Here is a 25,394-nt window from a genome sequence, read left to right as displayed (position 1 = left end):
GACACGCGAGCCAACCTAGCACAAGGCTAACTTCTTCCCTGGCACGTAACTTTACAAGTTGCGCTGCCTCCGCAAAAGATCATTCAAAGATCATTCAATCATAAGAGCGTCAACATTATCCGACTTGTTCATTGCGACTCACACCGATAACCGGCCGATAAATATCCCCGTGTCGCCTGATCAGGACCAAGTTGTACGAACCTGTCCTGTTAAAGCCATACGAGAACAAGACAATTGTAGCCCACGTGCCAGCCTGTGCATCAACCCTCCTATCATTTTCTAGTCAGAGAAAGGGACGTCGTTGGGTCATGCCAGCTATAGAAACGCTATCCTCGTCCCTTCCCTCTGTTTCCGCCACTTCGTCGCGCCCCTAAATGAAATCTATACGCCGGACACGGCAGCACCGGGTGTCGATAAATCAGGCTCTACGAGTCCATGCGCGGTTGCCTGCATTCCGGGGCAATTGATTAAGCCGCCATGCAGTATCGGATAAATGTACCCGACAAGCGGTGCGTTTCCGTACATAATTTTCTAACGAACGATATATCGGCCGTTTAGGTGGCCTACCGATAATCCGACTTTGAAGCGACGACACATTAGAAGGAACGCGAGCTATTAAAGGTCGCCAGCGAATAGCCATTATTCATTGATAAGGCGTGGAAAGATCGCCGCTTGATTTACGAGGACGTTTCACTTCGTTGAACTACTTCGACCGCCAATTAGGACATCTACATTGATCGAGCCTGGTACATGCTTACTTTTATGTAACACTTTTACATAATCTACGGTGTCTAGGTTTCTTCTTTCTTCTTCGTTCCTCGTTTTTTATTCACGTAATTCGACGAAGATCCGTCTCAACGAAACCTATCGCGTTCTTGGGAATCTAATTCCTGGTGTTCCATTATCGACACCAAACAAACATGGGTATCGTGGCTCAGTAACCGATGCGCTGTATCAGCGTTACAGACAGCCATCCGTATCCGTATGTATAGGACGACGCAACGATCGCCGACTTGTGAAAGTCGTAATTTTAATAATTCGTCGTTATCTTTAGATAGAAAGACTGAAAGGAAGCAAAAGAATGTCTCGATAAGGTTGATCGAGTTAAGTCGGAAAGACCATGAGAACCGAGATCGGTGAATCGATCGAGATTAACCTATTATCTGCGCATGTCTTTCCGTTCCTTTTTTCTTCCTTGCGGCGTAAACGATCGCGATCAAGGTTGTTATTTCGATATCGAAACGATCAATTATCACTTTTATCGGGTGAAAAGCGTGGCGGGCTGTAATGGACGGTTGCAACACAGTTTTCATTCCACGCGTATCTCACTCATACGTGTATGCGACAATGAAACACGGCGCGACAGACGCACTTGTACTTTCACGCCCGGCGACCTGGCTGCAGGTATCCCACTGCTTCCGGAAAGACCAACGTTGGGGAAAACGTCTAATTCGCTATAAATTTATCTCGGTATGCCGGGTATTAGCATACACGACGCTTGTTGGACAACCTGGAAAGAAGGTCTCCGTTATCGTGAATAACAATAAGCGGCAGAGCACGACTTGGAAAGTGGTTTATGAGTTGTTCCCCGCGATATCCCGCAGATCGCACTCGCAGGATCGCCGAGGCGATTCGCTTCGCTTCACCACACGCCAGAATTGGCGCATTCCTCCCCGAGATATATCGATAGCCACACGCTTCTTGCTACAGCGGCGCATGCATTATGCCGATAGATACTTGTTTCGAGGTCCCGGCCACGTGGATCGTTCAAATGAGAATTCCAGATGCTAATGCGGACAAGTTAATACCTCGGCTAGATAAGGGGGCTCGTTAGAACAGAGATAATTCATATGTCGTGCCGGAAAGAACAACCGTCGCCGTTGGTTACGCTGTGTACGCACGCTTCGTTTTCGATTCGAATTAACAGACACGTCGATACAATGTACAATTACGTCGGACCGGCAAATGGAGAGAAAAATACGATCGGAAATCGTCTGAGTGATGTCGATCGTTTGATCGATTCTGGAAATCCAAGTGTATCATCTTAGCTTTGCGCAATTGAGAATGTTCGTGAGGGTAATTGCTGTAGGTCTTTATATTTCGATGAAAGAATTTTAAATATAGAGAAACCAGAAATCTTGGGAAATTAACCATCGTAAATGCTTAGAAGGATACTTCGAAAATTTCCAGGTATAAAATACCTGGATGAAGTAGAGTAGGAAATACTTCGAAGAAGTAAAGTTGAAGACTATCTCCTCAGATCGTATCAATTCGTTGTTATAAACGCGTGAAATAGACATTTTTTAAATTGCACTCTAAACAAACTTCCTCTTACATACTTCATATCTTCCGACAGTTTTAAATCACATCCAATAATGGAGCAAGTACTAGTCGCTTTATCTCAACCCTAATATCATCTCGTCGAAATTCTTGATGCGTCTAACGCGAAATATGAGATACATGTCGGCTGAGATCACAGTCCCTTATCCCTTATGCGTATGTAATTACGTATCGACCCAACTATGATCGGCTACGATCGTTCTACTGCCCCAGAAAACTGATTCTCTCTATTATGACCATTCGCGATTCGTTAGTAAATTTTACACTAAAGTCATAACTTTCCAAAAATATTTTAATATTAATCATCTAAGAAAATCCTCGCTATATATTCCACATTAAAGCTCCAAACATATTTATATGTTTCTGATATATCTGAAATATATGTATAGATATGATAAAATAAGCTGCGTCAGATATCTCGAGTATCCAATTGCTCAAAAACTGTGAAAATTTTCGTTGCCTACACAAGAATTAACAGCAGATTAACGCTCTCTACCAATGTAATTTCTAAACGCAAGGCTCAACTTACTCCCAACGCACGCAACGATCACATAACGATCCTATAAAGGCGTAATTCCTCGTCAATAAACGTACATAAAACCTGTTAAACACTTTGCACGCGAGCAACGTGTTCTCAAAATTTAAAGCCGATACGAAAGTGTATCGCGTTCCAGTGTTAGGCCTGGGGAGCGATTAATCGATTACATCTCGAAAACAGCTTGAACAAATAAATAAACCGTAGGAAAACGTTTTGCGTGCAACGTGGCCGTGTTTGATGCACATTCTCGAGCGCATTAGACGCGCATACGTCAACGTTGCATGAACGTGCGTTCGAACACGAACCGTTCACAATGCCGACAAGTTATGCGTACTACAGGCCGTGGATCACTCGCGATCAGCGTGTATCAAATCGTTTCTAGCCGCGTATTTATTTGTTCTGCCACTCTCGAGCGCAGCCCCGTGGGACGTTCATGTAAATTGCCATTAGTACGAGCAACGGTTGCTCACCCATAAGACTTCGGACTCGTTCGTATCCACGCAGCTAGATAGAGAGTGGAAACAGGTCCCACGGTTCCCCTCTGTTTGATTCTTCCGCCGGCAGCGGCGGTACACGAATAAAATAACAGAGAGTCACAAGTAGCTATCTATTTGCCGCGGTGTAAATGTTTATGGGCCCATCAGGCTGGCCCATGGCGTTTTCGAGTGACAACTTCCTGTCGAGTGGCAGCTGCTTTCTCACCATCTCCTAAGAGTGACAATTGAACTGATGACGGTGGGATGGAAACGCGTACACCACTGTCGTCTTACTATCAGCTTTCCTCCGTGGATCGTCTTTACGATAATGCCCGTTACCGATCATTACGATAATGGATTGTAACGTTACTGACATATCTTGCGCTCTATCCGCGCATCGATGTCTCCGCTTATATATTTACGCTATATACACTGTCTATAAAAGCTTCGTTTGGTAGGAACGTGGTTACAGTTACAAAGAAATAGGGTGAACGGTCATTTTCGTGAAATAATTTCATTTACTCTTCGTTTAACATCTATCATATTTTTTGTAGGCATAATTATATCAAAAGCAAAGATATTGTATTAAAGGATTTTTTTTTATCTGTTTGCACGTACAAATCTTTAATGCACTATGTGTTCGTTTCGAATCTGTCGACTCTCAACGGTACTTGAAAAAGTAGCTCCACAACTGTGGACGCGTCTGTATGTAATTATAATCACAAGACGGTTATTCGTATCATTTACCACGGTGAAACTTGAATTTACTTTACCGCGGTTTCCGTGCAATCTTCGTTGCATCAACAACAATAAGCGTAGCAACCGCTCGCCCGATGGAGAGATCAGAAGTTGAGGACGAGCCTAGCATAGTTCCGCGTAATAAACTCGCAATTAAATGATCATTCAAGACCGGTAGCAAGACATTTCGTCTTTGCAGCGTAACGAATTCACCTGCCTTAAATCAACATCGATTTTACCATTGATGCGAGACGCTGAGAGGTATGTGCAATTTGTAGTTGCAAGGAGGCTGCACCGAGCAACAGATAATTGCGTCGGCTAATAAATTAATCCCAGATCTCCTTAGGGCACGCCCACCACAGGCGTATAGTATCGTCTAATAGTCTAATAAGTACCTTGCGCCGTTGCGATTGATCGGCTTGGGTCAAGGTGTCAGTGTTCGAGTAAAAACCACGCTCGGCGACTGATCAGCTCGACGACGTGAGAAAATGCGAACTTTAATTGTATCGCCCTAATTGTATCGATATTAATTAAACGACTGCCGCGTGCTTTCAATAACAGAGATTCCAGGGACCTGTTACAGACCAACGAGTTTTCTATTCTCTCGCTCTAATAATATCAAGCAAATTAATTCGATCTAATTGCTCGAGCCGATGCGTTACGACTCACGTAATTTATTAAACGTAATAGTCAGGCTTCTTTGGTTCGACAAGAAAACCGAAGCCATCGCGAAGATAGAAAAACGGCGCGTTCTTTATATAAAATTTTATTTTCATCGACGACGATTTATATGCGCTGTGCGACTCGTCTCGCGAAACGAGTCTCGCCGCTTATACACGTTCAAGTTACACGGCTCGCAACGAAGGGTAACTTTTATTGCCACAATCTAATTTAAGGACCAGCCGAGTTTCTCACCCCGCAATTTGGATTAATAACAAATGTAAATCAGCACTCCCTTCCACCGTCCCTTTTAAACACGCTTGCCAGAGCCTGGCATTCTTTCACACGTTGTTTGTCCGCCAGCGATGACGCCAGTTGCGGCCGTAACTTTATTCGATTATTCTCGACGAGGGGTTAATGCTTTTATCGCAGCGGACGACGCGTTCCAGAAACAAACGTATCTTTTATACGATTTATTCACTTGCCTTTTTGTCCACGGTGGCGACTTTGAAAAAGCGACGCGAACAAACGACGAGTTTTGTATATTTTAAGCGTGTCGAGAATGCATGAAACTCATAGTTCATGGCCTGTTCTTTCAAACAACGCTATACATAAAGGAGCTATGTACGAACAACGACTTATTTGTTTGTCAGCCGCGATATTTATTTCCCTGTTGGAATACATCGGAGATACTATACACGTAGGTATATTCGTTCGCCTACTCTATCGCTAGATCCGAATATAGCTCGGCTAGAACGAAGATGACACCTAATCAACCGAGTTCAGGATCAAACGACATGAAATACAATCCCCTATTCGACATAAATCGCAATCAACGTTCTTCGAACGTCGCGAAACTCGCCCCTCAGACGCGATTTAAAGTTACCACGAGTCAAGGTACGCGCATAGGAGAATCGCCGAGCAAGAGATCTACCTCGATTCACGACGCTTGAAAATCCGGATTCGAGAGAATCTTGAGGATCTAAGATCGATCGGATCCGATCTTCGATGCGCGGAGAAAACGGCTGGGAAATTACAGTGCAGAGGAGCGGTGGTTCGGACAAGAAAATGGAAGATCGTAGCATTCTATCTGCGAAAGGGAAACTCTTGCTTCTCGTGGAATATCATGTGACGTTGGACAAAACTCAGTTCCAATGAATTATCTATCGTGCTCTTCCAACCATGGTGTTGCGGCGCGATGTCGCAGTAAAAACTTGTTTCTTACCGCCGAAAAAAAGGTACAAAAGGAGAAATGACTCTTCGACGATCGGAAGGAGAAACCACGATACCGGATCTTTATATCAGACGTGCCAGAGACCAAATGTACGATGAAAAACGATCGAGAAAAGACGAAGAGTTTCGTCGAATGGCGAGAAGAGCACGCGCTCAATTATTTCCCTCCTTGCTGAGTTTTCACCTGATTGTTTATCGTTCGAGTCGTAACAGATTCGTAATAAATGGGCCTTTTACTTTTACCGCTTTGGACCAATAAATAGCAACGGGCTGGACAGAAATCTGGGCACGTCGTCGCCGGAGCGCGCTTAATAAGAAGAGAAGGATAAGGTCTCGTTTGTCTAGAGGAACATGATGCAAAGAGTGCTGGTTTATCTCGTACGAGTATAACAACGTCCGTTTACTTTCGAGAACCACGTTGACTGTTATCGCTGCATCTTAACGAGAATCGGCAATCTTCACAGAGTGTCGTGCATAGACGGCCTTGCGCACTTCGCGTACCACCGTACTGGGTGTCTGGGAATTTCCTGCGTTTTAGATGAATTCTAGAAAACCTGTCCGACATTTTCTGTTCGTAAGATCAAGATCGACGTTAATCTAAGATGCAAATCCTTTGAAATATTTAATATATTTCTTTTCTTTTCTCGAATAAGCATATCATGTCTCCTGTACAAAACGTTTTGAAATATCACGAGACACACTGTGTATATTTTCTGCTTTACTTTAAACATTATCTATACATCTCATCAGGCCATTAATGAAATTCTAAAATATTTCATACATCGCGCGTAATACGCAATATTCGTAAAAGGATTGTGTCAGTGATCAAATACTTTCGTGAGCCAATGCATGCAATGTGTTTCCTCCGTATCGATACCTTTATCACGAAGTTATAGATTTTCTAAATCTACTATTAACTCGAAAAATATCACGATGATATTCGTTCGTGTTCGACGCTGCTGTTCGATTATTTTTATAAGACTATTTAAAATTATAATTTATGCAAACATTCGATAAATGTTGTAAATGTTTCGAAGGCATAATCGACTGCCAGTTTAACATGAATTATAGTAGAAAGCCGAACGATGTTTCGAACCGAGCAAACGAAACGAACCACTTCATTCTACGTCAGAAACGACACCCAGTATACGGGATAGCGGACTAACAGTACGTAAACGTTTGTGTATTTAAACGAAATACAGTGGATGAAAAGCGTAGGAAGATCTATGCACCGATTCAGGTTTCCAGTGGATTCGTAATTGGAGAGAGTGAAAGTGCACTTTCAAAAGGTACGACCCGATATTCATACAAATTTTCCAAAACAGTACCCTCGTTAACAGTGCCTTGATTGTCGGCAATCACGTCCACGTATCGAGCGAGCACTGCTGAACGAACAGGAACAATACGAGTTATACGAATCCCACCTATATACTCTGGCGAAAACACAGCTTTCCACCCAAGTCAAGTCGAACCAATTACTCGTGACGCAACTTCTGGGATCTCCTTGGTCATCTGTTAAAACTGTTCGATTCGAGCATGCTATTTTTACAGACTCTTTTCGGAACGGACACTGTACTCGATGAGTTTCAACGAGCGAAACGTTTTCAGCAAAATGCTGTATCAGAATGTAGGTTAATATAGATAGTTGCAAAAATTGAAAGACGAACGTCACGTTAGAACGCCAAGCGAATCTGTCATGCGTAGCAAGAAGCGAAACATTTTTATAGCAACAACACGGAAAAACAATTTTAAGGATGTCGGTAGATTGTAGACAAGTAACTTGTATAAATATAATAATAAATTCCGTTGTTTTTGCTTAAAATCGAACATAGACTGATGGAATATTTCCAAGGATCGTCGAATTCGAAAGACACGAACAAAGAATCCGCGAGCACGTATAGTTCACAAAGGAATTTCGCTGAGGCAGATATTAAGGGTTGGCACGTTAAAGTACCGTGGCCTGTTCCAGCAGGAAACATATTTCTCGTTCGAGGAGGTATACGTACGCGAGGAGAAAGACGCGTAGCCGGAACGATCCAGTTCCCATGGATACTCGAACCTGTATACACATAGGCAGCAGAATTCTGCACGACTTTGCGCCGCAATGGATATTTGTTATTCATAAGCCTGCCAGTATAACTTCTGGCCGGCTTCTCGTTTGCCGATACTGACCTGCACCACCCGAGGCGTTACTCGCGTACTTCCCATTTAGATCGTGAATTCGCGATTCGTATCTTCGTCGTACCGTCGTGCGACGAGTTTCTAAATTTGACGCGTCACGCGCGCGCTTGAAACGTTAGTTAGCCTCGTTATTGGCGAAAAAGAAGCAACAAAGAAATTGGGAGAAAGAGAACGTTGGCGATATAAATGGCTTGAAATGGTGTGGCATCCTTTTTGCGTGATTTTGCGCCGAAACACGTGCGCGATTCGCGCGAATGTAGGCTAACAGTTTGGCGTAATTCCAGCGCGAAAATTGTCGAGAACGCGTTTAATTTTCGTCCTCGTGATTCGCATCGAATAGCGTTTTCATGTGACTGGACGGATTAATTGCGTCCCTTTTGGAACGCTTTTGTAGTTGCTCCGTCACTGGGATTGCGAATCCAACCAACAGGATCGAGTATCGCGATTCATCGTTGACCTGGTGGAAATTTGATTGAACCTCGTTTCACCGATTCGGTCTCCACAATCAAAACGTTGCGCTACTCCTGGTCTACGTAGAATGGAGTTTTCGATGAATACGCGGATTCCAACGGGATTAAATCTGAGCAAAGCAAATGTTTCAATCGAAACGTATACATATACTATATATACGGGGTGTCTCGTTTAATTGAAAACGATAGAATATCTCGCAAGAGGCTATAGTTATGAAGAAAATGTTTTAACAAAAGTTGTTTGATTCGAAGCAGGGCACTATATAGTGGAAATTACTCTTTTTTTCAGATCAAATAGCGGGAGAGATTCTCAAGTGTATTTCTTTAAACGGAATTATATGTTTTTTTACTACGTTACTCGACGAAGTTATCTTGAAAATTTCTCCCACTACCCGATCCGCAAAATGACTTTAATTCCTCGTGAGACGTTCTACCGTTCTTAGTTAAACAAAGCACCCCCTATACGAGGGAAACTTTTGGGCAACATTTTAATCTTGACCGTCAATCACGCTTGTAAAACAATATTCCGTTTCTCTAATGTATTTCATTGTTCCGTAAGAGTACAATACGTTTTCGAGCTGGCATCTCAACAGTTACTTGTCACCAACCCATGAAACAATGTCCGATCGCGTATAAAGATTTAATCGCGAATTCACAATTGCCTTCGACTCGTCTTCGTGCCATCGATTCGTGGCTGCTCATAGATCACCGGCAAATCTGCTTCGTGCATCTTTCACATCTTTGCTCGTCTTCGTGGGATTTTATCATTTTAAACGCCTGTACGATATTGTCGATAAAATATCTGCATTTCACTCGTAGCCCCCGATATACGATAATTTAACAATTTCTCCTCGCATTGCGTTACGTTGCTTTCATCGCTCCGACTACGCGTATCAAACCGCGATCTATCGTAATTTAATCAAATTGCAGATCGAAGTAATAAAATCCTTCGTTCATTATGATATTAACGTATATTAAGTATAGCGCAATGACGGTAGAACAGTGTTATTGATGATGAGTTTTCTGAAAAAAGAGGCCAAGAGGACATACAATGAATCGTGTAAATTGCATTGAACATTTCAATCCTAGTTTTTTAAATATTGACTATATTTCAATCGATAATAAGAAAATATTTTAAGTTACATTCAAAATCAAAAAGGACCATATAAAATAGAATTTTAAAGCATTTTTAACTTTTGAATATTAAAATTATTTGTATAACGGTTCTAAAAGAACTTTGTTCTTTTCGTATCCGGAAAATCAAACAAAATATCGTTCAACAGTCCAACTATTTGGCTAGAAAATATTCCTATATGTTTACTATAGATCCTTGCAACCGTCTTTTTCAGAAAACCTCTCAATTGCAAATAGAACAATCGTCCTCCTTATTTCTAGCGCAATTTATGCTACAGTCTCATAACATATTTTCTCTCTGAAATCTTACTTCCAAGAGTCTCTCGATGTTGTTTCGAGATATCTTCTCGTTTTGCTATATTCACTTTCCTTAGGAATACATTTACTCTTACCGACTCATAGTTCAAACTCGTATTTCGAGCAGTTGAATAACACCCACGTGAAAATGCGAGAAGAAATTCTGAAAAAGCTTGCGCAATTTTGTCAGCTATTCGTTGCTTTTGACTTTTACCACATTCATGACGCAAGATCATGCAATGTACAGTATACGTAGCATTAGGAACCTCACCTAATCTGGACGCGACAATGGACAATAAAATTCTTTCTACAATATCTTTCGTTTGTTCCGATATACGAAATTAGAGAGAAAATTGGAAAGTTAAGACGTCGATAGAAACTTTCGTCGATCGAACTTCAAATCGAGGAAAACTTAAGCGATACTTCGCAAGGTCGCGAATAAACTTTCCTTACACCAGTGGCGAACACCTGTTTGCATAGTTGCGTCCTTGAATGTCTGAAGATCGGACAGAAGTATTCTTGGCGGCACTCGTAGTGCACAGAAGGCAGCTCCAAGTGGATTTCCATGTCTTGCTTTCACCGGTGCGATGTCCTTTAAATCGAGTGGCTTGTTTCAAAGTAAGAAGGGAACGAGCAAAAGAGAAATAGAGAAAGAGGGAGAAAATAAGAATATCACGCGTCACGACAAAAAGTATTTTTAACGTTGTTACGCGAAGCACACGTTCGTGCGGTTTCGTAATTGCGAAATCACACATAAAATTCGCGCTTCCAACAAATCCGGTCTAAATTCCCGCAAGAAATTCAAAAGTATCTTTCGCAAGTGCCTCGTAAAAACGTCGCACGAGACGTCGCAGCCGTGTCATAAATTAACACGAACCGCCAATCCGTTTTTTGCAACCCGTGAACTGGATTTAAAAAACTGAAATTCTAAGAACGGAGCGGCTGAAAATCGACCGGTATACGTGTCACTGAGGATATACGGTAAACGTTGATATTTCATGGTTTTTAGTGATTTTAATGCTCCTGCGTGGGAGATATTAGCATTTTTTTAGAATTCAGCAAAATACGTAAATCTATCGATACAAAGGTTGTTTCGACAAAATACGAAAGTAGAATATAAAGTCACGGAAGGTTTCACGGATACACACGGCTTGGCGCCTTGTTACGAAACATAATCACTGGTCTGCCGATTTACGAAACCACGGAAACAACTGTAAACAATTCCGAGTATTGACACCGATAACGTTGGTCCTATCCCTCCTACCTAAACGAAATACCACGACGTGGATAATTCTATAAGTGGCGACCACGACAAGAAGCACAATTACTTCGAGCGTGCGCTAACCTGTCGGTAGAGGTGAGAGGCGTGGCAAAAGGTTGGTAAAACGGGTCGTTCGGCATCACACGGACCAGTAAGACACATTAATGTTGTATGTAGGCTAATGTCAAGAAAGCATGACAAGCCGCGCGAATGTGCGCGATGTGATTGATGACGCGCATCATCGCCCACTCTATAATGTCCAATTTACTACGTGAGACCAATTCACGGCTAGAATTGCTTGTTAAGGTGTAATAATCCAGTGGTTCGATCTCGCGCAATTTTCATTTACCCGGCACGTCGCGATTGTTATTCCATTAAACCACTAATATATATTTGATACAGAGAAAGCTTGCAAAAATTCTGCCGGGGCTGAAATTACCCTTTAAAACAGCTAACGAGACAACCTTCTTCCTTCTTTTTTTTTTTTTTTTTTTTAATCGACGCTTTCTACTTGTTCTAGCGTAATAACGGTGACACGAACGATCATCGCGTGGTTGACTCGTTGCACGACAAGAGTATGAGCGGCCCGTCAAACGTCGGACAGAAACTTGAACCTGCCCCGACAACGTCGATTTCACTTTCCGCGATCGGACGATTGCATTCTATATAATGGGAAAAATTATTTCTCCCTTGGGACGCCATCAGTTTCTAGTTAATGGTCGTCGCGACGCGAACAAGGGTCAATAATTTCAGTGTAACTTCGCAAGTTGCGACGTTTAAATATCATTAAATATGTACGAGAAATGTTCCGTTCGACGGCCTGTCGATGCTCGTTAATACGAGTAAATTGCATAAATCGATTGCAACACACACACGAGCTGGATCTCCTCTCGCGTGCCATACTCGCTACATGGAAATCGAGAAGCTCTTAAATTTCCTTGATATTTCACGTGTCCGTGGTGCGAACGTACGTATAGAACGTGGAGCGATTTTCTAATTAAAGCGCGTGTCTACGCGATTCGATCATTCACGCTGGCGCCGTTTAACGTGTTCGTAACAAAGTTGGGAAAACGCAGGTTACACGGGCGAAGATATATCGTCAGCATGCGTTTACACACGAAATACGAAGCCGGTTATTAATATCGCCCACGATTCTGTCGTTACTTGCGCTATCCTTGATGCATTAACGGCAATAACCGGAGCATAAATTTAACAACTATCGGCGAACATGTTTCGCGAAGTTCGCAGGAAACACTACGGCTCGCGATTGCAAATGAGAAATTCAGCGCGTCTGGCCTGAAAATACCGGGTCTACGTATAACGTCCCTAACTCCGAATGCACATAATTTACCTTATATAATGTACGGAGCGTGTTTGACCTTTTCCATCGTAATTTACGGAAATACTTTAAGAAACATTTCCCTACCGAACGATAATCTGTGACGTGGAAAGTGAAAATCATTCGCCATGTCTCACGAGGACCTACTTGTCCGAATTTGATAAATTATCACGAGTATCGTGCATTGTACGCTGTTGTTTCTCTGCCAGACAACTATCGTTTCACAAACTTTCTTCTATGAAACGAATATATTGAAAACAATGACGATAAGAAATATCGCAGTTGTCCCGAGAAGAATCAAAGTTAAAATCGCGATATATTTTTGCGATACACATTTTATGGAACAAGCCACATTGCAGATAGATAAACCGCTATTTTCCATCAGCCACTAATGTCTCTCTTCACTTTGACACGTCGTAAAAGACATTTGATGTGGATATGACGAAACAGGTCCAGCAATGGAAAAACCGAAGAAAATCGCTCGATAACGATAAGAATTTCAATTTACTTACATATTATTTACTGGTGTCGAACGTATCCCGTAATGGTATACGGAAATCGATCGCAACGTTCCCATCCTGTTACCAGACAGCTCGAACTCGTTCTATAAATCATACAATAGTCGAGCCACGTATTCTATCGCTTGCTGTTTGCAAACTTACGAAAACAGTCGAACTATCGTTCGATTAATAATTGCAGAGCAGATAGAGCTACGGCGCGAGGCAAACGTTGCAAACGTCGAATCGCCGGATAATTCCGAATTCAATAACTCAAAGCTGACGCGCGCGGTTAAAGTGTAACGCGCTAAAAACGGCAACGATCCTTTCGAGATTGCACAACTGGTTGCCTAAGAAACAATAGCAGGCGAAGCAATAAAACCATCTTAATGACGGGCAACTCGCTCAAGAATCGTGCCGTATGGTACGATTCGATGTTTCATCGTGGCGAAAAAGCTGGATAATTATCGCTAGAATCGCGTTACCCAGTGAATTTATTGGTATTTATCTCGAAGGTAAAACGAGAGACGAATCCCTTGGTGTCGGCTTCCCATTATCGAAAATGAGCGATTGCGATTGGTTAACCACCGATAGATTAACAAAGAAACTAAACTTGTTCATTTTTTTTTTTTTTCAATATTTACATATATCGAAGGGAAATTGAAATTCTGGTATTTTCTTCATATGTCACAAAAATGGATGAGATTGCGTATAATTGCTTCCGTGATAACACAAGCACAGTATTTCGTGTTTCTTTTTTTTATAAAGACTATACTATAATAATTGAAATACACTTCGAGCATCTTTATCGTTGACTGATTTATTAATTACTTATTATTAATTGATATAATTCATTTATTAATTGTAGTTGTAATATTAACGACTCTAGATGGTGCAACGTTTACAGTGATTGATGAACATTACATGTACAAATCGAGATCAAGAATCAATAAGAAATGTATTACTATGTACAGATATATACGTATGTACTTACATCGTTAAAGAATAGTTTATTCGAGTATGACGGTACCACGATAGAACCAGGTGCTATTCCAGATTGGTTAACCATCGCTCGTCGTCGTTTTATTTTCAAAATGGGTAGTCGCTTAGCATCTTTCACGGAGATTAAATACCTTCTTCTGTTTTATACTACAAATATCGAAAATATCGGGAAATGATCTGAAGATAGGAATTTAGTTCCTGACCATTTATCGTGCAAAGTTGGAAAAGAAAGTCCGCCGAGAACACAGCGCAGAAGCAAGTGGAATACTCCCTCTATACGATCTTATTTGTAGATATGAAACTCTCGATCAATCTTACGACTACATTAGATATATCAGAAATAACCTATCAACCCTGTATCCCTCGCAGTAATTAAAAAGAAAAGCTTAAAGATACGAAAACATCAATTCATTCCAGGGATTGAAGAGAAGCAATACGAGAATATCAAACAGAAAATTGTAGAAAGAAAGAAAATATTACAAGAGCGTATCAAAAATCTAAATAACGAACGATAAGTCATAAGAAGGAGAGACGTTGCAAAATGGAATCGGACGAAAGTGCCAACTATGAAACATTGATATACGACAAAAAAAGGGAACTTATTTTTAAGCAACATATATGTGTAACGTGTGTTAACTGATTCACTTGGTGTTCTCTCTTCTTCGGGTGAAATTCCTGTCTGGAATATTTTCTGGGCCATTAAACTCGCTGGAAGAATGTGTTGAATATTCACAAGCGAACGAAGAAGGTATCTCGTCACTGTTAATAAACGTATTTGGCGAACGGGCGAAGACGCCATTTCCAGCAACGGACTACATCAGATATACATAGGAACCGGCGGCTACGCCCTTATCGGAAAGAGCTAATGGTACCGGTACACGCGGCGCGACCTCAGACGGCGGAATCCAGGCTAGCAGTCGATTCTCATGGCCTCTCTCGTATCTTCGTTCCGGTCGACGAAAAATCGCGAACATTGAGAGATTCGTTTTAATTAAATGACGGCTGCTCTCTACCTTCCTATCCGAGTTGCACTCACTCTATAATTTTCAACCAAGAACATATACTATTTCTTAACGAAAATTATATATCTTTCGAGAGCTTTGATTTCTTTTAGCTAAAAAGTATCTTTCCTGTACCTTTTTAATTCATAACTAGGAACTTAGAAAATTGATAATACCATATATTCGGCAGCTTAGCCAAATTGCCGTGATATAGTATGAAAGGGCAAATATCAGCGTTAGCTTTCTCGATGCGTGATCTCCGTGTGTATCGGCGAGAAATCGATCTCTTTTTTCCCCGACCTAACCCATTATTCTTCCGTGTGAAAAGATTAGAACGGGAACGATTACTAGGAGAAAAACTGGATAGAACTTTTAACAAATAAGAACTCGTTAGCTCTCGACTATAGGCAAATTACCGCCATCACTCTGAAAGATCTTTCGAAACACTTTCAATCTCTCGTAGCTGATTTATGCGGGCAATGGATCGAGTTCAACGAACGAAAAAAGAAACAGCCACTCTGTGAAATTCTAATTTCTCCGTTTGATATCGAAAGAGAGAGGACGTCGCGCCAAACGATCTAAACTGCGAAGAACTCTTTGTCGACGCCTGGAGATACGTTAAACACGTACGAATAGTCTGAAGCCTGAACCAGAGTGGGACTTTACGAGGCCTTAACCGACGATCATTAGGAACGCGAAGATCGTCCTCGCCGTGCGCCAACCACATTGTCGCGACCCGGATCCGATCGCAGAATTCTCGAGGAAGATCACGACTCCCATCACGACTCCCATCACTCCTCGTGACTGTCGTTACTCAAAGGTTACCTACCTACGATACTGGCCTGCAACCCATTTGCATCGGGTTCCAACGATGTCGGTCAGTAGTTCCTTCCGAATGTTCCATCAGCACGTGCAGCATTCGAGGCTGAGCCCTGGTTACGCGAATATGTAGACTGTTTCGAATAGTTTAAATATTTCTCTACTCGTGTGACATAAAAGGTACGGGTTAAGATGGTTAGATTTTCACGAGTAGAAGAAAATCTATGTCTCTGTAAAAAATGATTAACAAGGAATAAAATAGCGTATTGTCAGACGTAGATCGTTTCAAAATTATTCTTAAATTGGCGAATTACAAATCGCAAATAACTGATAGCTTGACTCAGACATCCTATTATCTCAAATAACTCTACTTTACGCTAATTGGAATGTCACTGTACTCATATGAGCCTGTTGCAATTCATACGACCCTTGATGGAAGATATATTCGACGTTTCAACGATTAAAATTTATTGAATAGAAATTGCGAGAGTTTCCTTTAAGGAATATACACTTATCTTTTAAATTGTATAATATAATACGCAAGGTTTTGCTGTACCGTTAACAAGGAATTTGAGCCAAATGGTTTTGCAATTGATCCAAGAAGCGTAGAAAAATGATTAACTAACGGTATCGGTGACGAAGTGGTGATTATAATCTCGTGGCACGATTTGATGAACTATTTACTACATAAGAGGCACGTAGTGGTGAATAAATAACAGGAAATACGTACGGACATTGGGTATAGGATTTCATAAAAGCCCGCAGGGCAAGCTGCGTGTATCCCCATTGTGTCCTGTGTTGCGACTCAGCCTCACGGTGAAAGCTGACGAATTCACGGAAAGCCAAGATTTGCATGAAATTTACAACGACAGGCCTTTTTGTCTCGCGGCCTCTTCCATCGCGCGATTTTATTCTTCAAAGGTCGTGGGTACCTCGATATGTTTCGCTCGAGATATCATCTTTCGTGACTGTCCATGGAGGAAGAGGCGAAACTCGGTGCGGGCACAAAGACGCATAGACTCGACCAACTTCATGAGAAGTGCCAATCATCTTTACAGAACCGGCTACGATGAACGAGCCATTGTTCTCGAATCAATATCTATTTACGCGGGACTACTTGTGTGTATACGCACCTCTGGTGGCGGACGAATTTTAAAAGCCACGAGGAAATCACCGTAGAACATCCCGATTGTTATTACAAGATTTCGATAGTCCTATGTGTCCACGAAGCTTTTCGTTCGAATATGCATAATCAATCACGAAAGTATTCGAGCATTTGCCAACAACTTTTACGAATATGTTACGCACGTACGTTACACGAAACATTTTGAAGTTTCATTAACGCTGCAATGACACCCAACTATCAAGATCATATTGGCAAGATTTTTAATGATTCTGAAACTGTATATCAAAAATGTTTTATATGTATAATATGAACAGTAAAAGATTTATGTGGTAAATGTACGAATACTTTTTCAGCCATTGTACATTTTCTAACGCTACTCCAGCAGCTGGCTTCCTTCGCATAATTTTCAATAAGCTATCGCTGTTTCCGGCTCGATACGATACCAAACGATTAAGTCGAGCAACCGTTTCATACAACACGTTTATTACACGAGCCGGACAAACACGTGCTTCTATCGACGATTGACTTGTGCCTTAACGTTACGCAATATATTTGCATTCCGCTGCTCGGATAACAAAACGGTCGGCTGTTAACTCGGTAGTGTATCGATTGCCGACAGTAATACATAAATCCGATAGCAATGAACGAGCAACCTGGCCAGCATCTGACCAAAGTGCCAGCAACCACACCTTTCCCAAGAGAAATATAAAGATTCCTTTTGAGAAGGAATACAGATTTGAATCCAACGTTAATTTTTCGTCTCTCTTTACTTTCTCTGATCTCACCCCATTTCAACAAATCGTATTTTACCGGTATCCATAATTGGTAAGATAAAGTTTATCAGACAATAATTTTCACTTTTATGGTAATTTGGAAAATGCTCATCGCGAGGTATTAGGATAGAAATGGTAAAATGTTAAATTAGGGACAAGAAAGGCAGAGGTTTACCATCGTCGCGATATCTTTGATCAAGTTTATGGCTAATTGCGCTTGTTATAGGTACTCTAAACACGGAACTATTCCCTGGTCAGACTACCGTACACCATAAAGACACTATTTGCTCGCGACTAAGAAGTGAAAGGTAAAGCGTTTTCCTAATGAATACAGCAGACTGCCGACCACGCACATACGCGTCTAATATAATCTATCAACCTCGGTGGTAAAACTCATTACTACGCAGCCGTAACCGGGGAGAACGCGACATTCGATGCGTTCCTCGCCGAGAACATCAATTTGCTTACGAGTCTCTCTCCGTATATGGTAAAACGTGCAATAGAGACGACACACACAGGTCAATGACGAAATTAAGAAAATCGAAATTTAGAAAATACATTACGACGTGTATCGAAGAGGAAAAATTAGACAAAGGGAGAAAGATGGGAAAAGAAAGGAAAAACGGAACCAATAGCATCCTTCGTGTTTCCAGTGAAATTTGAGAAGCAAATTACAAGACAGGATAGCAAAAATTAAAAATGCAAATGAAAGAAAGATAGATGGTCGACAAAAGGGAAACAGAGAAGGGAACGAAGAGAATCGTATGGGTCTGGATCAATGAGAGTCCAAATTCGGAAGGTAGATGACGAAGAATTTATAAATAAAAAATAGATGAAAGAAAACTGCTCGCTAAAGCGAAGAGAACACGTAACGAATACCGTTCTCCGGATTTGAATCAAAAAGAGTCGAAATTCGAAAGGCAAATCACGACGGACATCAAAGAGAAAAAAAATAGATAAAAGAAAGAAGGAGAAAGAAAGCAGGTCTCCAGGTGGATAGAGAAGGGGGACGAATAGCAATCTATAGATTTGCATAGAACAGCGTCGCCGGCTGGTAGAGGATAGGCGGAGGACTCAAAGGTCGTCTTGTTACGAGGTGATTCCTTGCAAGTGGTCTTTGCCATTTCCCATGGGCAGACCCATAAAGCGGCGGAGGTCGGCCAACCGACACGATGGATCACGGCGATAAGGATATATGCATCGTGTTCTGCACCGTGTACCAGTACACCGGAAGTGATCCGACCGTGTGTCTCGAAGTTCGAAATGCGCGCTCGTTCGCGTCCAGCATCCTTCTTGCACCCCTCCGGGGTGTCTCTTTTCTGCCTACATGATACCTCAACGATATTCGCGTGGGCGAATCGACCGAATACCAAGTCTGCCTCTTACTTCGTGCGCTATCTACGTGGGCCGTTTGGATATTATAATAAAGGCCTCGCGGAATGATAGAAAGGTACAAGGGAAGCTGGTAATAATAGCAGCTCGCGGAACTCGCCTGGTTGGCAGGTGTTCATCCATATTTACCGAAAGGCCGCCTCGAAGATTCAACTTTATCGTTACGACAAAATGGTAAACTGTATTTTATAATACGTTACATAGACAGATGCCGATAATTTCTGGAAAATTATGAGATCCTGGATTGTTGTGTGTGCAAACGTATCGAAACTCGATGATAGAAGTTTTCCACGAAGGTAGGATTTTTTATGAAAAAGGACAGTATTTATTAAAGAGGCAATTCCTGACAAATTGACGTAGAATTTTACAGCTTCGATCCTTAACATTTTAAACGTTAATACTTTAGAGTATTGTTATCGTTTGTCTCATTTGCATTTACTACGTTTTGTCTAAATGCGATAGCTAGGTGATTTTTCTAGGAGAACGTTATGTTTTATTGCAAATTAAAGCGTAAGATGCTCACAATTATTCAAAGCTACAAAAAATTCGTTTTACACATTTTTACAGTTACTGTCTCTTTACTTGAATAGTGTAAGCGTCAAAAGCGTTCAATTAAACCATACCACGCCATTCACATGCAAAGATTACCCGTCTTAGCGTGAGATGCTTGTATTAGATTGTCCGAAAAGTCTCTTTCTTTTACAAACACGTCTTTTGCAACGACGCATCTTTATACAAACATGAAACCTAATCTGTCGAACGTTGTAATCTTTATCTTGATAGAACAAAATGGATCATACGTAATTCGATAAAATAAAATAAAACGGATAATGTTGTGTATCCATTATTTCCTTATAAAACGAAAGAAACTTTTCCGACGACCCAATATTACAATACATCGAAGAAACGTACTTCTAAACGATTTTCAACTGTCCTATTTGCATCTGAGTTAATCTCTTGCCTTATGATTTGTTTGACTGCATTTGTTAAACTTTGCTGTTACGATACCGTATCTAATACAGAACGCTACATGCAACCTAGCTGCAAATAGTTTTAATTTCTTAATTGGAAACGAAATGTATGACTCGATAATGTAAGACGAGAAGTTAACGGTGATCCTTTTGAAATAAAAGAAAAGATCGTTCGTGATCTTCTCTAATTGAGTTAAACGTATATCTTCCAAGACAGTTTTTGTTGCGTCACAAACGAAACGTACCGCTTTTCCACGGTTCCCGTGTCTCTTGCTCTCGTCTTTTCTCATTCTTGACCGTAGCCTGTGTGTAATCCTAACGCAGACACAGAGGCGAGAAGCACGAGGCTACTTGCCTGCATTAGATACCTAGTCCGATATGTATGTAGTGGAAAGCATTCAAAACGCGCCCGGGACAAGATTCTCACGAGGAACACGATGTTCCACGCCCCAGAAACTGACGTATCGAGTTCCACGATCCAACTAGCCTCTCCCTGACTCTTGCCTGTCTGCGCCCCTCGTTCCGTCTTCGTCGACAGCCCCACGAAAATTGTGCAACCGAAACGTTTCTCGGTTTCTTCGTGATCCCCGTTGTTGGCAGCTTACGGGTGTAACGACGCGGGGTATTATCCTGCCACTTTTTCCGACCGTGCTCTCGCGCCGGATAAGATCTCGTAAACGAGATCGAAACTGGCCTCTCCCACGCAGACATTATGCCGTCTTAGTTGGGCCATTTACTGCCCATACACCTTGTGTATACATGCTTCCACATGCGAAACAGTCAACGGTCGCGAATAAATTTCAAGCCCCGGAGACTCGCGTGGGGGACCTCATACGCGTCCACCTCGGCCATTCAGAATGAAAAAATTGAAATAAAATTTGCTATCCGTACTTTACACCAGAGACTTTATAACTTTCTTCGGCGCTGATATCAGCGAATAAAACATTTGCGGAGCTTATCGCTGCGATTCCATCGAACCATATACCATGGAAAATGTCTCAACGATTTTTCATCTCGCGAGAAACTACATTGTTATCGATAAATTGAATTATGCTAACGCTACGAGGGAGGCGTACGAAATTACATTATCACCGACACTCTCTCTCTTTCTCTCTCTCTCTCTCTCTCTCTCTCTCTCTCTCTCTCGAAATTTCTAGAGAGATCGTGTATACGAATGATTTCATTCGTTCAATTTCATTCGCGTGTCTGGTAACACGAGAGACGATAAATAACGTCAATGTAACCGAAGCCCACTTATTTCTATACGCTGTTCTAATGTCTTTTGGCGAGGGCGTTGGGTAGTAAGCTGTCGTTTCTGCGAAAGAACCACGAAAACCGGACGAGTTTCGAACCTGTAAAGGTCTCGCACCTGTCTGTAAACCGTTCTCAGCTCTCCCCATCCGTTCTCGACTCGTCGTCGTCGGCGGCTCGTTCCTTAAAAGGAACGCGTGGGTGGGCTACCTCCTTGCATAATTACGTGCGTGCAACTCCCTCCTCGTGGGCCGTGGAGAAATTCCAGGCAAGTGGGCAACTGGACCTCGTGCGACGACCGTTTCCAACTTTTCCATTGAAATAACCACGTGATGAATATTCCATGAGAAAGTCGCGAAAGAATCGCAATCATCGTCGATCGGACTTCTCTAGCGCCATACGCAACAGTGATTTCTCGATGGCGTATTCCAACCATCAGTTCTCGGTTTTATCTCGCGTTCGACACGGATGCCGGTAGAAATTGAAAATCTGATATTACCCGATACATTACAAAGACAACTCTCCAATGCAAACTGGTTTCTCGCGATAATATCCAAAGAGGACGGACAGCTGGCGATACTCGTCAAGGAACAAACGAGAAAACTCGCGGTAGCGCATGAAGTACAACGAGATCTCACCGGTAATTTCTATACGAAGATTGTCCGGCCTATTTACAACAACCCTTTAACAAGAGCGTACCAGATAACAGACGCTTTCTGGCATAGTTGAACACGCAATTACAGCTCCGTTTCTTCCTGCCTATCCGCGAACAGGGACTCAAAAGCAACTAGGGGACTAGAACAGCGAGCGTCATCGAGCGGTGCACGGAAATGGCAGTGATCCGTGATCGCGACCTGTTCCAGAGGGTAGATTCATTGTACGCCCAGGATTTAGTGGAATTAAAAAATACGAAAGATAAAACCTTGAGAAAATTACATGCCACGCGATTTCACGCGATAAACGTTGGATACGGACCATTTATGTACAGAACGATTTTCTTATCTTAGATGGTACGTAGGAGCTTGGAATAACTATACAATTGCTTGTTGGACATTGAAAAAGCCATTCGGAGTATTTTCATCCAACGAATTAGCTAAAAGTATTATTTTCGTTAACGTTTTAATTATTCGCAAGGTAATTGCTAAAGGATAAGTCTTTTACTATATTTTGTTTAAAATCTCATCAGGTTATTGTTGAGGTATAAAAAAGAATACTTAAGAGAAATAAATATCAGAGGTACCGTCGTTAAGAGGGTGCATGTGTGTATATAGAATAAAAATTAAACTTTTCTTCTTAAACGCTGATACTCGCGAAATTGCTTCGTGCAACGTTCATCGAATATTTTTCAATGTGGAAGCGGGCGATCGATATCTGTCAAGGGTCAACGCAATATCGCGTACAGAAGGCCGAGCTACCCTTCGAAATTGGCATATGGCACGCGGCGATGAGGGAAATATGTATATTAAAATGCATTACGAAGACCCATGGTGGTCCAAAGTGACGGCGAACGAATAAAAGTATTCAACTCAGTTTTATTGTGTCACAGGGTCCATCGTGCGGTGTATACAAATCAGAGATGAGGATTAACTTTCAAACAGGCGAATTCGCGTACCATCTGTTTCGTTCGTCGGTCTACCGACGTAACAAACCAGCAGCTACAATATATCGCTGAACTCGATATTTTTTAATTGTACAATATTCCAATAAAGTATAATCGTCGGACAAAATTGAACACGCTAACAGAAGAGCTTTCCACGTATTAATTTAAAAATATATGTTTGAATGACTAGGAACATTGCACGCCTATCGAAGCACATCTCTCATGTACGATTCGCAACTTTTAATCGTCCATCCATTATCCTCGGATGCCTACCTGACTCAATCTCATAAATTATCTAGCTTCCAGGTAACAACGGAATTAACTGTAATATTTCACACTATTATAGGCAATTTAGCTGATATTTAACTTTTAAACCTGATCTTATTGATTTAGCTAGCTCGTTTGCTTGAATTACCTCAGAACGTCATCAACTCTGCTTGATGTCTAGTCTGCGATCTAAATACATAAAAAATCCAAAATAGAGTACTCGTTATAGTTTTTGATGGATAAAAAGAGGTCTTATTTACTTAAAAGCGTGAGAGCTTTTATTCTGTTTGAATAAAAACTAATTCTAATTCTGCCGCTGCGACCATAAAAATATACAAATATTTGCATAAAAATCCGTAGTCTATCGATGGCTAGCGCAATCTGAACTGTTAAATTAGACGTTGTATGTCAAAAATCAGCGCACAGTAGAAAGAAAAAGAACAGGAGGATTAAATGTGACAATCTCCCTACGTGTTCGGAAAAATTTCACATGGTGCAAAGGTGATACGGTTACTCATACATTGCAACACAACGTCTCTGATGACAAGCTGTTTCCTACACGTTGTGCTCTTGACAGCATTGAATATTCTTGGCACGAGCGTGCGGATACCACTGGAATTTCGGAGTCCTTCAGAGTCGCGAGCTTAGAATAATCCATAGTCTTTTCGTGGGCGTGGACCAAAATGTATGAGAACAGGAGGCCCTCAGGGGCTTGAAAGTCACCTTAAAACGTGACCGGAAGAACAAAGGCTTCAATTTCGCCACGAACGTCTCTCTCTTTTTCTCTCAATCTCCTTACGGCGTCGAAAATTTTCAGTTTCCATTTAGCCTTAATTACCTTTCCTGTGTATCGCATTTATGGTACGCCGTTTGACTGACGTTTAAAACGCTAATTAAGTATTGTTAGCCCGGAGCAGATTTGTTCTGGCATACTAGTTTTCTCCGCTCCTAGAAATTGACCGTTTTAGTTCTGACTCTCTGTGATCTTGCACGTGAGAATGCATCTGGTCGGTGTGGCGTTTCACGAAAATCGAGACTACGAACCGAGATACGCGTGTATACAACGTTTCTGTTGTTTAGTGCCTAATTTAGAAATTACAGATGTTGCACCGTCAACGATATTATAAATAGATGGAAAAGCCGTTTATCACGAATGGGAAAGTGTACCGTGGTATTATCGGTATCTGCTCGCCCGGTTATGACTGCGATTTAACGAAAATTGTTCTCTTTCTCTCTTTCTCCGCGTATCGAAAGGTTGAGATACATTCGCATGACCAGTCACGGAACGTTATATTACGTCGTTAAGCATTCAATAAACGTATATTAATAATACAACCGATAAATCTACGTTTACCCGTGTTACTGTACGAATGACCGAATCGATACCGATAAACTGCGATTTACCAACTATCCGTGCGGTCGTTTAAATTTTCCGCTTTCACGAAAGCATGGCTACGCGCTCATCGCGCCATGCTATGCACGACAAATTCACGAGAATATTCCGTAAGTGGATTTATAGGCGTACGTCGCTCGCATGCGAATGCACCCGCAGATCTGCCGCGATGTACTTGTCACGAACTTAATACAGCCGCCCCTGTCTGCTGGAAATGAAATTCGATATGTTTCGCCTTGTTAAACCTTCGTCCCATGAATACGTGAATTCAGTGGTAGAATTATCTTGGGATTATATGGAATAATCTGGCGCGAAGAGCCAGCTGAATTTCGTCGACCTCCGAACAGTATCGGGAATAGAATCGAAAGATATTTGAAATCGAAGCGTACTATACGTAATATCGAGACTGTGGATTTTTGCGAATTTATGGAAAACTTAAAAGTGTAGAAACGTTTAAATATCACGTTGAACGAGCAGAAAGTTACATACGTTTCTTAATGAAACACTTTGTAACTGGTACGCGCATGGAAACTCGAACCGTCTCGGTTGAAACTAGAAAGGCAGTTACCTGAATGTTGCTAGTTCTTAGCAGACAACCTGACTGTTACGATTTCATTCTGTCCAGCGAATATACA

The 25,394-nt window shown here is 41.6% G+C and overlaps 1 protein-coding gene and 1 long non-coding RNA gene across 6 annotated transcripts in view; one reads left to right on the top strand and one right to left on the bottom strand.

The window, feature by feature from the left end:
* Positions 1 to 25,394, bottom strand: part of LOC122573587 — a 130,837-nt gene that overhangs the window by 92,298 nt on the left and 13,145 nt on the right. The gene's annotated exons all lie outside the window — the stretch shown is intronic.
* The window catches only part of LOC122573576 (storkhead-box protein 2), a 111,464-nt gene that overhangs the window by 76,946 nt on the left and 9,124 nt on the right, over positions 1 to 25,394 (top strand). The gene's annotated exons all lie outside the window — the stretch shown is intronic.

Source organism: Bombus pyrosoma, linkage group LG12 (assembly GCF_014825855.1).
Source record: "Bombus pyrosoma isolate SC7728 linkage group LG12, ASM1482585v1, whole genome shotgun sequence".
Classification (NCBI taxonomy): domain Eukaryota; kingdom Metazoa; phylum Arthropoda; class Insecta; order Hymenoptera; family Apidae; genus Bombus; species Bombus pyrosoma.
Note: the sequence above shows the minus strand (reverse complement) of the source record. Positions and strands in the feature narration are given on the sequence as shown.